Consider the following 13834-nt stretch of genomic DNA (forward strand, 5'->3'; position numbering starts at 1 on the left):
GGAATGAGGTCAGGAGAGGAAGCATACAGGTTAAAAGAAGGGAAGAAAGATTGGATGCACAGTCAGAAGAAGAAAGTGCAACCAGAGACTCATGAAATCACCAGACAAAGTAGGAAAAATTATTTTATTTTAAATTTAGTGATCAAAATGTGTCTGAATTTATATCTGTTCTCTATATTTTACAATATGGTCCCCTTTTACTAAACCGCAATAGAGGTTTTTAGCGCAAGGAGCCTATGAGCGTCGAGAGCAGCGCTGGGCATTCAGCGCAGCTCCCTGCGCTAAAAACTGCTATCGTGGTTTAGTAAAAATGGAGGGGGTGGGTATTTGTCTATTTTTGTATGGTTGTTACTGAGGTGACAGTGCATAGAGTCATCTGCTTTGACCTCTTTGAAAAAACCCCGGAATAGGAATGATAAGTAACATTTTCTATGCATACAGTGTGTTTTGTGTTTTTTTTTTAATTTTATTGTTGGTAGATCATTTTGACTTGGTCATTTTAAAAGTAGCTCGCAAGCCCAAAAAGTGTGGGCACCCCTGCTCTAAAGCATTCAACATGACTACCAAAATATAAAAACAAGGGGAGGAAAAAAAGCCTCAGAACGCCACCTCCACCCTGCTGAGACTGGGTGGTAGGTTACAAGAGGGGTAAGGGAACCTCATTGGCATAAAAAAAAAACCTCCTCCGTTGAGCTAATCTTGTAGTCTTATACAATGCAAAAAAACTTAAATCAAAAGTTCTACTTTCTTGAGTGTGTGGCACTATGTTATGCAGTACATTAAATAAATGTGAATTGTTATTTTGTTATTGTTATACTGTTGACAAAATTTTAAGTTTTATGTCTAGCTGTAACTGCTTTATACCACCTTGTGAGAATAAGTTCATAAATACAGTTAATAAAATCCCAATAAAGCGAGCAAGTGTGGTACAAGCCCAGAGAATCGCACAGGAAGAGACAGATCATAGACCTGAGCAATTAGTATGCATGGGCAGAATGGAAAGGACATATGGTATTTATCTACTGTCTTTCTATATCTCTTATGTTTTTCATAGAAATCTTTCAGCGTTGTTGGCTGCCCAAATCCATCCCAAAGTCAAAATCTTGCTTCCTGGGGTCATGAGAAACATTATTTTATAGCGTTGCCAGCCGCAGGCTGCTCAATGAAACAAAACCAGGCCAAGGACAATCTTAGGAGCTTCTGCACTGCTTCAGCTGAGTCACTGAGTATCCTTTAAAATACTACTAAAATAGGAGTTATTCCTAACCCTGTCTACCACAGATTGAAAATTCAGCCAAAAGTACACACAGTGGTTTAAGAATGCCACTGTGGGTACACAACCATCATCAAAAAAGCCCAAGAGTGCTTCTTCAAGATGCAGACATTTTTCCCCCCCAAATCCCTGTAGGAAACAGTAGAAGAGGAATGTTGCTGGAAAAACAAGAGCAACGTTCTAACATACATGTCGCAAGCATTTTTTTAATATCAATAACTCCACTCTGCAAACCACAGGAACACGGATAAACTCTCATCTTTCTTCCACCACTCTGATCATTTCTTAAAAGTCGGAGAAAAGCAGGAAAATGAGGAACTGCAGAGAAATGAACATGAATCAAGCTGAAACTAAAGATTTGAACAGTAAATATCAGACTGTACTAGGAAGTGTTCATGTCTGTGCAGAGAGCAAGCAGCAGGGAGACTAACAAAATGCCTGCACTTAGGACTGAGCTGCCTTATCCACGAGATGAGGTAACAGGTAAGTAGGGGTCAGTCCCCCCAGACCAATTTTAAACAAATGTTTAAGTTCTCTTGTATTTGTTTTAAATTGGTCTGGGGACTGACCCCTACCTACCCTACCAGGATAACCAAGAACTGCAATTTATTTACCTACCCCAGGATCATTGGCTGTAAATACAAGTCTTTTTTGGACAGGATGCTAGCATTCCAAGCAAATAAACAACAATCCTGGTTGGGCAATTATATCAACGGAACCATGCAATCTTACAGCACATTTCGAAAAGGGATTAAGACTGTGCTATTTGATAAATTCATTTCTTAACTGAAGTCTCATTATAACAATACTTTTAATCTGCCTGTACTTTTATTCTCAATACTTTGTACTTCGCTGATTGACCAGTTTCTCTTCTGTCATTTGATTCTTGGCGGTATAGAAGAATTAAGCTATTATTATGATGATATCACCACAAAAGAGGCTAATTTCCAGGGGGAGGGGGCGTACTGACAGCCTGGATTTGGCGCTAAGGCCCTGAAGCAGTGGTTACCGGCCACGAAACGATCGTCGGACTGGCCTGTTTGTGTTCAGTGGTTTTTACCATTAATCATTCTCGGCTATTTTTTTTTTTTTTTGCTCCCACCTGCTAACTTTAAGGGTTCCTTTTACGAAGGTGCGCTAGCGTTTTTAGCGTGTGCTAGCTGAAAAACTACCGCCTGCTCAAGAGGCGGCAGTAGCGGCTAGCGCGCGTGGCATTTTAGCGCACGCTATTCCGTGTGTTAAGGCCCTAACGCGCCTTCGTAAAAGGAGCCCTAAACTTGTGCGAAAGTTTTTTGCCTATGAAGCTTGGGTGGAAGAGTGTGGGTAAACCTCTCCATTTGTCTGTGGCTTTTCTTTCGCTTAAGTAATAAGCTAGCTTTCTTGGCTTGTGTGGTGCTTTTGTCTTAAACAAAGTGGTGCCATAAGTTGATTCTCAAGTATAAGCCAATCAGGAAGAATTTCAATCAACTGTGGAATAACTCAATACATACCTTGTCTTAAAATATATGCTTGGTGATAATTATAAAATTTTGGAAAATTCACATAACCCTTCGATTGAATTAGCTGCAAAGACGATAAGGCAATTCTAGGTGTTTTCCCAGACCATAAAAAATTCAAAAGAGCTCTGTTGATATTTTGATAAAAAGCCATCTGAAAGTAAATCGGTATCATACTCATCTGATAACAAATTACAGGAGCAATCATCATCTTAATGGTTTGAACTTTCCCCCACCAAGAAAGATGTAATGGGTTCCATCTCTCACACATTTCCTTAACCATCATTAAAATATATATTTCATTAACAAGCAAGGTCTGTTCTATAGTTCTTTGAAATTTTATCCCTAGATATTTTATACCCTCTTCCTTCCAGAGGAATGAAAACGGATCAAATGCACTTTTAATTTATAACAATTTTATTGGAGGAATCCAGTAAAAAATACAATCTAATATAATAAAACGCTAGGCCGCACATGCGTAGTTCCATCGCGTGCGTCCATTTTCCGTGAGATGTACAGCATCTCAGTTAGGAGTAGCATGCGCCCGAAACACTCTCTCTCCTCCCCAGAGACGGATGTCGGACACGGCGGCTGTCTCCCCTGAGGCGGATGATCTTATGGGAATCAATGTTCTTCGCTCTGCCCTGCTCCTTGCCTTACTATATTTTTAAGTTGAAAGACCAGGCAGCGGCTCCTCTCAGGATCCCCACTTGCGTCGGAAGTCCAATGCAGTCGGGGATCTTGAGAGGAGCCGCCGCCGCCACCGTGTCTTTCAACTTAAAAATATACTAAGGCAAGGAGTAGGGCAGAACGATCTTGAAAATGGCGGCAAATCGATCTCCGTTCCTCCGGGGGGGGAGGATCTGGGAGGAGAGGGATCGCGGCCACACCGAGGAGCCCAGCAACTTTCCGCTGTCCGGACCCGACTCATTTGCCGCCCCCTCCCCCCTCTTCCCTTACCGCGGGCCCGACTGGCGATTCAAGCAGCGTGTGCAGCACTCTTCACACGCTGCTTTGGGCCCTTCTACTGCCCTGATTTACTCTGGCACGTCCGGAGCAAATCAGGGCAGTAGAAGGGCCCGAAGCAGCGTGTGAAGAGTGCTGCACACGCTGCTTGAATCGCCATGTGTAGTCGGGCCCGCGGGAAGGGAAGGGAAGGGGGGGCGGCAAAGGACTCGGGCCCGCGTTTGTAGTCGCGACTGTGGGAAGGGAAAGAGGGTAGAGGAAACGCTAATGCAGGCACAGGGAACTGGTGTAGGGGGAGGGAATGCAGCTTTGCACAGACAGACAGAGGGAGGAAGGAAGACAGAAAGACAAGAAGAAAGACACAGGGGCAGGTGCACAGGGAACTGGTGTGGGGGGAGGGAATGCTGCTTTGGACAGACAGACAGAGGGAGGAAGGGACACAGAAAGACAAGAAGAAAGACACAGGGGCAGGTGCACAGGGAAATGGAGTGGGGGGAGGAAATGCTGCTTTGGACAGACAGACGGAGGAAGGGACACAGAAAGACAAGAAGAAAGACACAGGGGCAGGTGCGGGACAGCGGGAGTCGCGTCAGGAGGGATGCCGCAGAGGGAACTTTTCCAATGGGTGCAACTGGGCGGCTATCGGGAGCCTCTGATCACGGGCAGAGCAAGGTAAGTGTATCATAGGGATAAGAAGGAGGAGGGGGGTGAAAAAGGAAGGGACGCCTACTGCTGGACAGGGGGAGAAGGAAAGAGGTGCTGATGGACAGGGGGGGTGAAGAAAAAAGAACGGAGGCCTAATGTTGGACAGGGGGAGAAGGAAGGTGCTGCTGGACAGGGGGGAGGTAAAACAAAGGGAGAAGGGCTGCTGCTGCATAAGGAGACCCGTGAAGGGGTGGTGGTGGACACAGGGGAGGTAAAAGGAAGGGAGAATGGACAAGGGGAGCAGGCAAGGGGTGGTGATGGACAGCCAAGGAAAAAGAAAGACAGAAAGAAAGAAAGTGGCTAAGGAGAGAGAGAGAGAGAGAAAGAAATAAATAAAGAGAGACACACACACATATATTCTAGCACCCGTTAATGTAACGGGCTATAAGACTAGTAAGATAATAAAAAGATATATTCATTACAATAAGATTCATAGTAATAATATTTCCATACATATTTATACCATTCCTCCAAATTAAATTTCCATATGAACTAATCCATTCCTTTCTATACCCCTTTGATTCCATCCCTTCCCCCCTACCCTTCCCTCCAAATGAAATCCCCCTCCCCGGATGAAAGTTGACAAAAATAAAGAAATAAAATAAATATCTGGAATGTAATTAGATAACCTTAGCTTCATCGTATATCATTGAGAATTAAACTTCTTGTTCTTGGTGAAAGATTTTGAATATAAGGATCCCAAACCTCCATAAAAAGACAAGTTTTTCTAGGCAATCGCCGAACCTCTTAACTCTCGAATAAAAATAAACGATGCAATTGGTTCCTCCAATGCCAAAAACTTTGAGATTCTTTCTGTAACCAAAATTGCATAATACATTTATGCCCAATCATACACGCTTTCTGAAATAAAAGACATTTCCTTTGGCCAAAATCCCACAAGCTGCTGCTTTTCCAAAAATTATTCCACTTGGAGAACCCACCACAGGATTACCCCATAAAGAACCCAAAAATAATAGGATGGCAGAACAGAATGATTTGACTTTTAAGACAGTGATTTGACAGTGGACGTTCAGCGGAAGGAACTCAGATTTGCTCCAGTTGACCTTATATCCAGATAACTCTCCAAAATTTCCAATCAACTGTAGCAAAACTGGAATTGCTAATTCAGGACTAGTTAAGTGCAGTACAATATCATCTGCATATGCTGAGGCTTTATACATTCGGCCAGCATATGGAACGCCCCGTATCCTCTCATCCTGCTGAATTGCCAATAATAAAGGTTCTAAGACTATATCAAAAAGCAGGGGAGACAAAAGGCATCCCTGTCGAACCCCCCTTTCCAAAAGAAATTTATTCATAAAACCATTATTGATATAAAGTCTAGCTCAGGGGTAGGGAACTCCGGTCCTCGAGAGCCGTAGTCTAGTCGGGTTTTCAGGATTTCCCCAATGAATATGCATGAGATCTATTTGCATGCACTGCTTTCAATACATATTCATTGGGGAAATCCTGAAAACCCAACTGGAATACGGCTCTCAAGGACCGGAGTTCCCTACCTCTGGTCTAGCTGATGGAAAACTATACAGAGTTTTAATCATCTGTATTTGTTTTAATCATTTGTTATTTGAAGTATGTCTTTGAGAAACGAAACCCGCCTGATGCATATCAGTAATATAGAGGAGGGCTTTTGCCAGCCTCAAAGCCAAAAGTTTAGCTAGCATTTTCCCATCCACATTCATTAAGGAGATTGGTCTGTAATTTGCTATCAGCAAATCCTTATAGGCGGTTTTACAAAAACAATAATCATATAAAAATTAAAAACATACAGCTAATATTATACAAACAATAACCACAGTTCCTTCATATCAGCCATATTTTACAGCACTCAACAGAGTATCAATACAGAAACATTCATAACCCCCCAAAAAAAAAACATTTGTTGAAATGCTTCTACAAATATGTAGTTTTCAGAAGTCTCTTAAACTTCTGAAAATCTACAAGAGCTCTTAGTGGTCCAGTCAACTTATTCCAGTGTTACTCCTATGAAAGAGATAGCAGAGGACCTAGTACTCTGCTGAAAAACCTATCAGCGACAATCGGACTGCCCGATCAGTTTATGTTATGATTTATCGTGTAAACAAACACGGATCATCTCATAAGATACCCAACCCACAAAAATGAGCATCAATCTAAAGAGAAAGGGGGGGGGTATTTCGGATATCTATCAATATATTTGAACAACTTTCTTGACACAATAGTGTCAAATTTTTATTCAGATTTCATGTGATATTTCAGTGCCCACTTACTTAGACCATTCATATGGTGCCCCATTTCAACAACAAACTCACCCACATGAGAAAATAAACTAGGAGGTTGAAGTATATAGATCAGAGGTGCCCACACTTTTTGTGCTTGCGAGCTATTTTTAAAATGACTAAGTCAAAATAATCTATCAACAATCAAATTTTAAAAAACACAAAGCACACTGTATGCAGAAAGAATGTTACTTATTTATATTCCAGGGGGTTTTCAAAGAGGTCAAGGCAGATGACTTTATGCAATGTCACCTCAGTAACAGCTATACAAAAATAGACAAATATACCCCCTCCCTTTTTACTAAACCACGATAGCAGTTTTTAGCGCAGGGAGCTGCACTGAATGCCCTGCGCTGCTCTCAACACTCATAGGCTCCCTTCGCTAAAAGCCGCTATTGTGGTTTAGTAAAAGGGGGCTATAGACAGCAGATAAAAATTCTCAAAATTGACACATTTTGATCACTAAATTGAAACTAAAATCATTTTTCCTACCTTTGTTGTCTGGTGATTTCATGAGTCTCTGGTTGCACTTTCTTCTTCTTTTTTTAAGTTCTGTGCATCCAATATTTCTTCCCTTCTTTCAGCTGCCTGTATGTTTCCTCTCCTCTCCTCCAGACCTCATTCCTCCCCCAACTTTTTCTTCCCCTCTCCCTGCCCTCCTCCCCTTTCTTTCTCTCCGTCTTTCTTGCTGTCTCCCTGCCCCACCCCTTTATTTCTGTATGTTTGTCTTTCTCTCTCCATGCTCCCTTTCTTTCTGTCTCCTTTTCTTTCTCTCTCCTTGCCCCCTTTCTGTCTGTCTTTCTGTCTCCCTGCCCTCCCCCAAGTCACCGCCACTGGGAAACAGGCCGCCACTACCATCAGGGAACAGGCCGCCACCGTAAAAAGGACACTGAAGCGCCGGGCCGACCAACCTTCCCCACCCGACGTGAATTCTAACGTTGGAGAGGAAGTTCCAATGCCTCCTTCCCACCCTTTAGAATTTCTATATATTTATTTTTATCTTTATTTTTGTCTAATTTTGAATTTCTAATAACTTATTTAAAAATATGGAGAGATAACTTTAATGTTGTATCACAAAATGTAATTAAAATCAATGCGATAATTCATCAAATACTAAATTCAAAAAAATCATTAGATACTGAGTTCCAAAAAAAGACTGGTTCAACAACCACTAATAATGAGTGAATGAGGAACAGCAACACTTATCTTTGTAACTTTTATGCTGATACCAATGTTGGAAAGATGAAAACTGCCCGACGTTCAACTTCATCCACAGCGTTTCAGCTGACAAACAGCCTTCATCGGGGGACAATCTAGTTGCTGCACCACTGTAAAGTTTAACTTTCAAATCTTCCTTGCTGTTATAGACAGGCACAACATCCGCGAGTTTCATGAAAGCTTGCTGCTGACGTTCGCGCTCCTGACCTGTGCGTCGCTAGTGAGGGAGGGATACACGCTGGACCACCAGGTATGGGGGGATGATTTAAAAATACTGGAGGGATGATCTAAAAGTACTGGGGGGGGATGATTGATCTAAAACTACTGGGGGGATTATCTAAAAGTACTGGTGGGATGATTGATCTAAAAATACTGGGGGGATGATTTAAAAGTACAGGGGGATGATTTTAAAAGGTATGGGGAGGCTGGGGGGCTGGCTGGCTGGCTTGGGGGTGGACTGGCTGCCACTACGTGTGTCTACCATTAGATGTTCCCACCTCTAGACATGCCCTGTACCCTGTCCCAGCCTACCACTAGACCACCAGAGGGGGGACAGAGTACAGAGCACACCATTTGGTTCCAAAAAATTTTTTCTTGGTTTTTCCTCCTCTACAGGTGGGTGCATCTTAAGGAGCAAAAAATATAGTACTTTTATTTATGGTCAATTATGGGTACAGAAAGTATGCAACAATATTAGGTTGAGTTTGAGGCCTCGGGTATTGCAACAAGGAGGTCATGATTAAATTACCCGTGGAAACATGATTATACTGAATTCTATAAACATGTGTTTTCTGAGCCAGAATTCTAGGCCATAGGAGATTTGCCTCCAACATGACAAGAGACACCCAATGGAGTAGATATTTTCTACCAATGCATAAAAGTCTACCGCCAATATCAATAGCATATTATTAATTTTTCTGGAACTGTGCCTTGAATACCTCCAATAGGGTAGACAGTGTAGTGAAAGACCGTTACTTTTCCTTTTTCTTTATTTTCTTCAATATGACATTTTAATTTATGACCCATTTCTCCTGCAAGATTGTTCTTGAAACTGTATAACAGTTTTTTTCAAACTTTTTTTTAACTTTGGCACACTAAATGGAGCAAATGTTTTTTTCATGACACATAATACAGTAATTATAATTATAAAATTGCAAAACCAGCAAAAAATTTAATTTGAGAGTTATTTATTTAAAGTTCTTTAAGCTATATAGGGGTAATTGTAACAATGGTGCAACTAAAGTAGGTAGAATAGAATTGCTAATCAGTGTGATGGACATGTTTGGTTTTGAGTACAAATTAACTCAAAACGCACTCGATAGTCAACAAGGAAACACACATTTTATCATCCATCATCTGCAGTTCTTTTTTTATTTAATTTCCGTCAGAGCTGAGAATCCAAGTTTGCAAAAACAAGAAGATCTAAACGATAAAAAAGCCTTGATTGCTTTGTAGTTCAAGTTAGGATAAGTACTGCATAAAAAGTAAAACTAAAATTACTTATCGTTAGTTTTCAAGGACCAATCACGTCAAAGAATAATGCTTGTCTGGGCGATTGTATCCTTACGCACACAGACACTCATAACATTGACAGACTTTTGCATACGTGACGTAAGGGTCATCTATTCTAGTATATACTTATGAAGGAAATTTGTGGTGATAGGGGAACAGCATGGCCGTGAATGCAGAAAAACTGCGAATTACTTTTTGTATGCTATTCGCAGGCTTTCTGTAAAAAACCCTAGAAAAGGCACAAAACCGTAAAAAACCTGATCTGTTCCTGTGCAGCTGTAAAGGATAGTGTGGGTCTGGATCCTGAGAACCGCTTCCAGAACAGAGCGCAGGGCTACCACTGTGTGAGGGAGAGAGCAGTAACCTGCTGTGGTTTGGCGGGGGACTTCCGGATCAGACTGTGCGCCTGGTGCTGGCAAATGCCAGGTACAGAGTCAGCGCGTGCCCGCTGAGTTGCAGATGCGTGTGCCCTCGGTGGCGGGCCGGGGCCTCCGGGAACAGCGCTGGATCCTGTCAATTCATCGGCCTCCGCCTCGGCTGCAGGTTGCAGGCGATTCCTCCAATTTCCTGTAATGTAAATTTGGGGGCGGAGACTGAAAAACTACGAATAACTGAAACCGCGGATAATGAAATCGCAAATACGGAGGGGGAAGTGTACTATTCTGGAATTTCTCATGGCACAACCAGAATCTCTTCAGGGCACACCACTGTACCCTGGCACACAGTTTGACAGACACTGCTGTATTATAATGTTTAACTCATAAATAAGAAAATAAGAATAGACTTGAATGACAGAAAGGATTCAAAAATAAACTATTAACACATGTTTAAAGCAGCACTACATGACAGCAACAGCTAAAATACCAAGGCAAACAGACGAGAGACATCAGGTTCTTGGAATTATCTTATCCCACTGGCAGCTGTTGACTTTCTCATGCAAATTATGGATTATAGTATCAAACTACTGCACTGCTAACTTTACATATTCCTGCAGACAGTAGAGAAGGTAGAAATGGGGGTAGGGAGGGGGAAGAGGTAAATCTAGTACAGTAAAGCAGAAAAATAAGGAACCCTTTTATTAAAGGGCATTATAAACTGAAACAACAGTGCACATTACCTATTTTATAAAAATATTTTTAGAGAATGTGCATGGAAGTGTCAACCTTCTAAAGCAGGGATCTCAAAGTTTCTCCTTGAGGGCCACAATCCAGTCAGGTTTTCAGGATTTCCCCAATGAATATGCATGAGATCTATGTCCATGCACTGCTTTTCAATGCATATTCATTGGGGAAATCCTGAAAACCCGACTGGATTGCGGCCCTCAAGGAGGGACTTTGAGATCCCTGAGCTAGAGGGTTCATAGACATAATCGCGGAAGACAAAGGTGCGCGGCGACAACCGAGCGCAAGACGGAGACGCGCGCCGAAGAAAATGACAGTTTTTAGGAGCTCCGTCGGGGGGTTTTGTTGGGGAGCCTCCCACTTTACTTAATACAGATCGCGGCGGCGTTGTGGGGGGTTTGGGGGTTGTAACCCCCCACATTTTACTGGAAACTTAACTTTTTCCCTAAAAACAGGGAAAAAGTGAAGTTTTCAGTAAAATGTGGGGGATTAAACCCCCCAAACCCCCCACAGCGCCCCCACAATGCGGCGCGATCTGTATTAAGTAAAGTGGGGGGTTCCCCCCCACGCCCCCCCATTGGAGCCCCTAAAAACAGTAATTTTCTTTGGCGCACGCCTCCACGCTGCGCTCAATTGTCTGCGCGCGCCTTTGTCCCGGCACGCTTTTGACCCGACACCAAGCTAGAGCATTCGCATTATGTGCACTAATTAACTAAAGTTGAGTTAATGTGGGAGCACCTTGCACCTTCTAAATAGGAGATAGTTAAGTGCTCCTGTGTTAATTTTTCTGGAAGTCCAGCATTTGGGAAAATTAGCATGGGGACTGCAAAATAATTAAAATAAGAAAGGCCTAAATACTGCTGTGTTGAATCTGGGCTTAGGGTGCAGGAAAATCCTACATTAAAGACATGCTAAGCCTAGATTCTAATGTGTGTGGCGTATTGGTTAGAGCTACAACCTCAGCACCCTGAAGCTGTGGGTTCAAATCCCATGTTGCTCCTTGTGAAACTGTGCAAGTCCCTTAATCCCCTACTGCCCCAGGTACATTAGATAGAGTATGAGCTCAACGGGACAGATAATGCTTGAGTACCTGAATGTAAACCACATGGAGGGGCATAATCAAAAGAAACATCTAAGTCCGTTTTAACCTAACTCACAAGTCATCCAAAGTAAAACACGGGAAAAGGTCCATTTTCAAAAAACACATACAGCATTAATTTTTGTTTTTTTAAATTGTCAAACTGTACGTCCAGCCGTCTGATCGTCCAGACCGCTAAGTCATCCATCTTTATATCCCATTTTCAACCAAAAATTCGTCTAACTCAAAAACGTTTAGAAAAAGATCTTTTGGGCGTGGAAGGGGCCAGAAAAGTAAGGGACTGGACACCCAGACATGGCAACAGAGTAGTGGGGCACCTTAAAGGGCACTGCTGTGAACTTCACAAAAAGGGTGCCACATAAACATCTCACAATAGCTCCCTTATGGTGAGCCCCCCAAAACACCCGCAGACTCTACTAGACCCACCTATCTACCACCCCAATAGCCCTTATAGCTGCAGGAGCCACTTATATGGCAGTACAAAAGGGTTTTGGGGTTTTTTTTGGGGTACACATGTTTCTCCATGAATGCAGTGATTAGAGTGGCTTATGGGTCTGGGCCCTCCTCTCCATGGTTCACTATACCCCCAAGACCACTTAAGCCACCTCTGTGCAGCTCTACTAGGCTTTTTCTATGCCAGGCTGCCAGGTGCTGATGTTCTGGAGGCAGATATGTAAAGTTGTTATTACATTTTTTATGGGAGTAGGTGGGTCAGTGGTCACTGGGGCTGTGTGTGGGGGTTTGTACTTTGTGTCTGCAGTGCTTATCTGGTCACTTTGGATACCTGTTGTGGACTTAGACCTGGTTTTAGATGGCCTAAGTCACTACGTCCAAGTTCCGTCTAGGCAGTGTTGTAAAACCTTTGGTTATACATGCAGTACGACTAAATCTAGGATGGCCCACGTCCTGCCCAAATCCCGCCCTCACCACTCCTCCTAAAATGCCTCTTTTAGATCTGGTCGTTCAGCAGCACTGTGAAGGCCTAAGTCATTTTTAAATACATCTAAACCCCTGTTCAATTATCGGCACTTGGATGACTTTTGTTACTGATCGTCCAATGCCGATTTAGGCCGATTTTTAGACATTTTTCTGTTTCGATTATGAGCCCCATAGGCTATAAGTGACTTAAATGAATAAATAAAATTTTTAAAAGCTGATTTCTATGGTCTTTGGGCCTCGTTTGACTAGTGCCCTTGTCTTCCTGCCACCTTTCAGTTTTCTCTTCCTTATGAATAAAGGCTAAAGTGGCTAGGGCTCTTCACCCTGGAAAAGAGATGGCTCAGGGGAGATATATTGCTGTTGTTAGGTGCCATCAACTCATGTTCAAGTCCTAGCGACTTGATGAATTACAGTTCTAAAAAGAAATCAGTTTTATTCTAGTCTGGTAAGGTCCTACAGTGTCATCCCCATGGTTGTTTTCAACATGTCCAGCCACCTGATTGCAGGTCACCCTCTTTGCCTGGTTCCTTCAATCTTCCCAAACATGATGTCCTTCTCTTCTGATGGTGTAACCAAAATAAGATAGTTGGAACTTCATTATTTGAGATATAAAAACATGATAACAAATAAAGGCCTAATGCCCCATCCACAGTGTCCATCATCTCCTCCTCTCCCTAAGAGATCCCACATGCCTGTCCCATGTTTTCTTGAATTCAGACACAATCTGAGTGGAGTGGAATGGGTAAATATGAACGCTTGTTTACTCTTTCCAAAAATATTAGGACTAGGGACATGCAATGAAGCTACTAATTAACAGATTTAAAACGGGAGAAAATATTTCTTCACTAAACATGAATTAAACTCTAACTCGCTGGCAGAGAATTTTATGAAAGCAGTTAGCTTAGCAGGGTTTTAAAAAAGTCTGGATAACTTCCTAAAAATCTAAAACCCTTTATTAAAATAGACCTAGAAAAATCCACTATTTATTTCTAGGATAAAGCAGCATAAAATCTGTTTTATTCATTGGGATCTTGCCAAGTGCTTGTGACCTGGGTTGTTCACTAGTGTAAACAGGATATTGGGCATGATGGATCTTCGGTCTGTCCCTGTATGGCAACTCTTATATTTTTATGAGATACTCCAGATTCATGAAACCTAGTAGACATTTTGAGATCTGATCAAGATCCAGTAAAACCTTGGATTGCAAGTAACTTGGTTTGCAAGTGTTT

The 13834-nt window shown here is 42.3% G+C and overlaps 1 protein-coding gene across 2 annotated transcripts in view; it reads right to left on the reverse strand.

Annotated features, from left to right (window-relative positions):
• The window catches only part of UTRN (utrophin), a 1286828-nt gene that overhangs the window by 1173329 nt on the left and 99665 nt on the right, over positions 1 to 13834 (reverse strand). The gene's annotated exons all lie outside the window — the stretch shown is intronic.

Source organism: Geotrypetes seraphini, chromosome 3 (genome assembly GCF_902459505.1).
Source record: "Geotrypetes seraphini chromosome 3, aGeoSer1.1, whole genome shotgun sequence".
Classification (NCBI taxonomy): domain Eukaryota; kingdom Metazoa; phylum Chordata; class Amphibia; order Gymnophiona; family Dermophiidae; genus Geotrypetes; species Geotrypetes seraphini.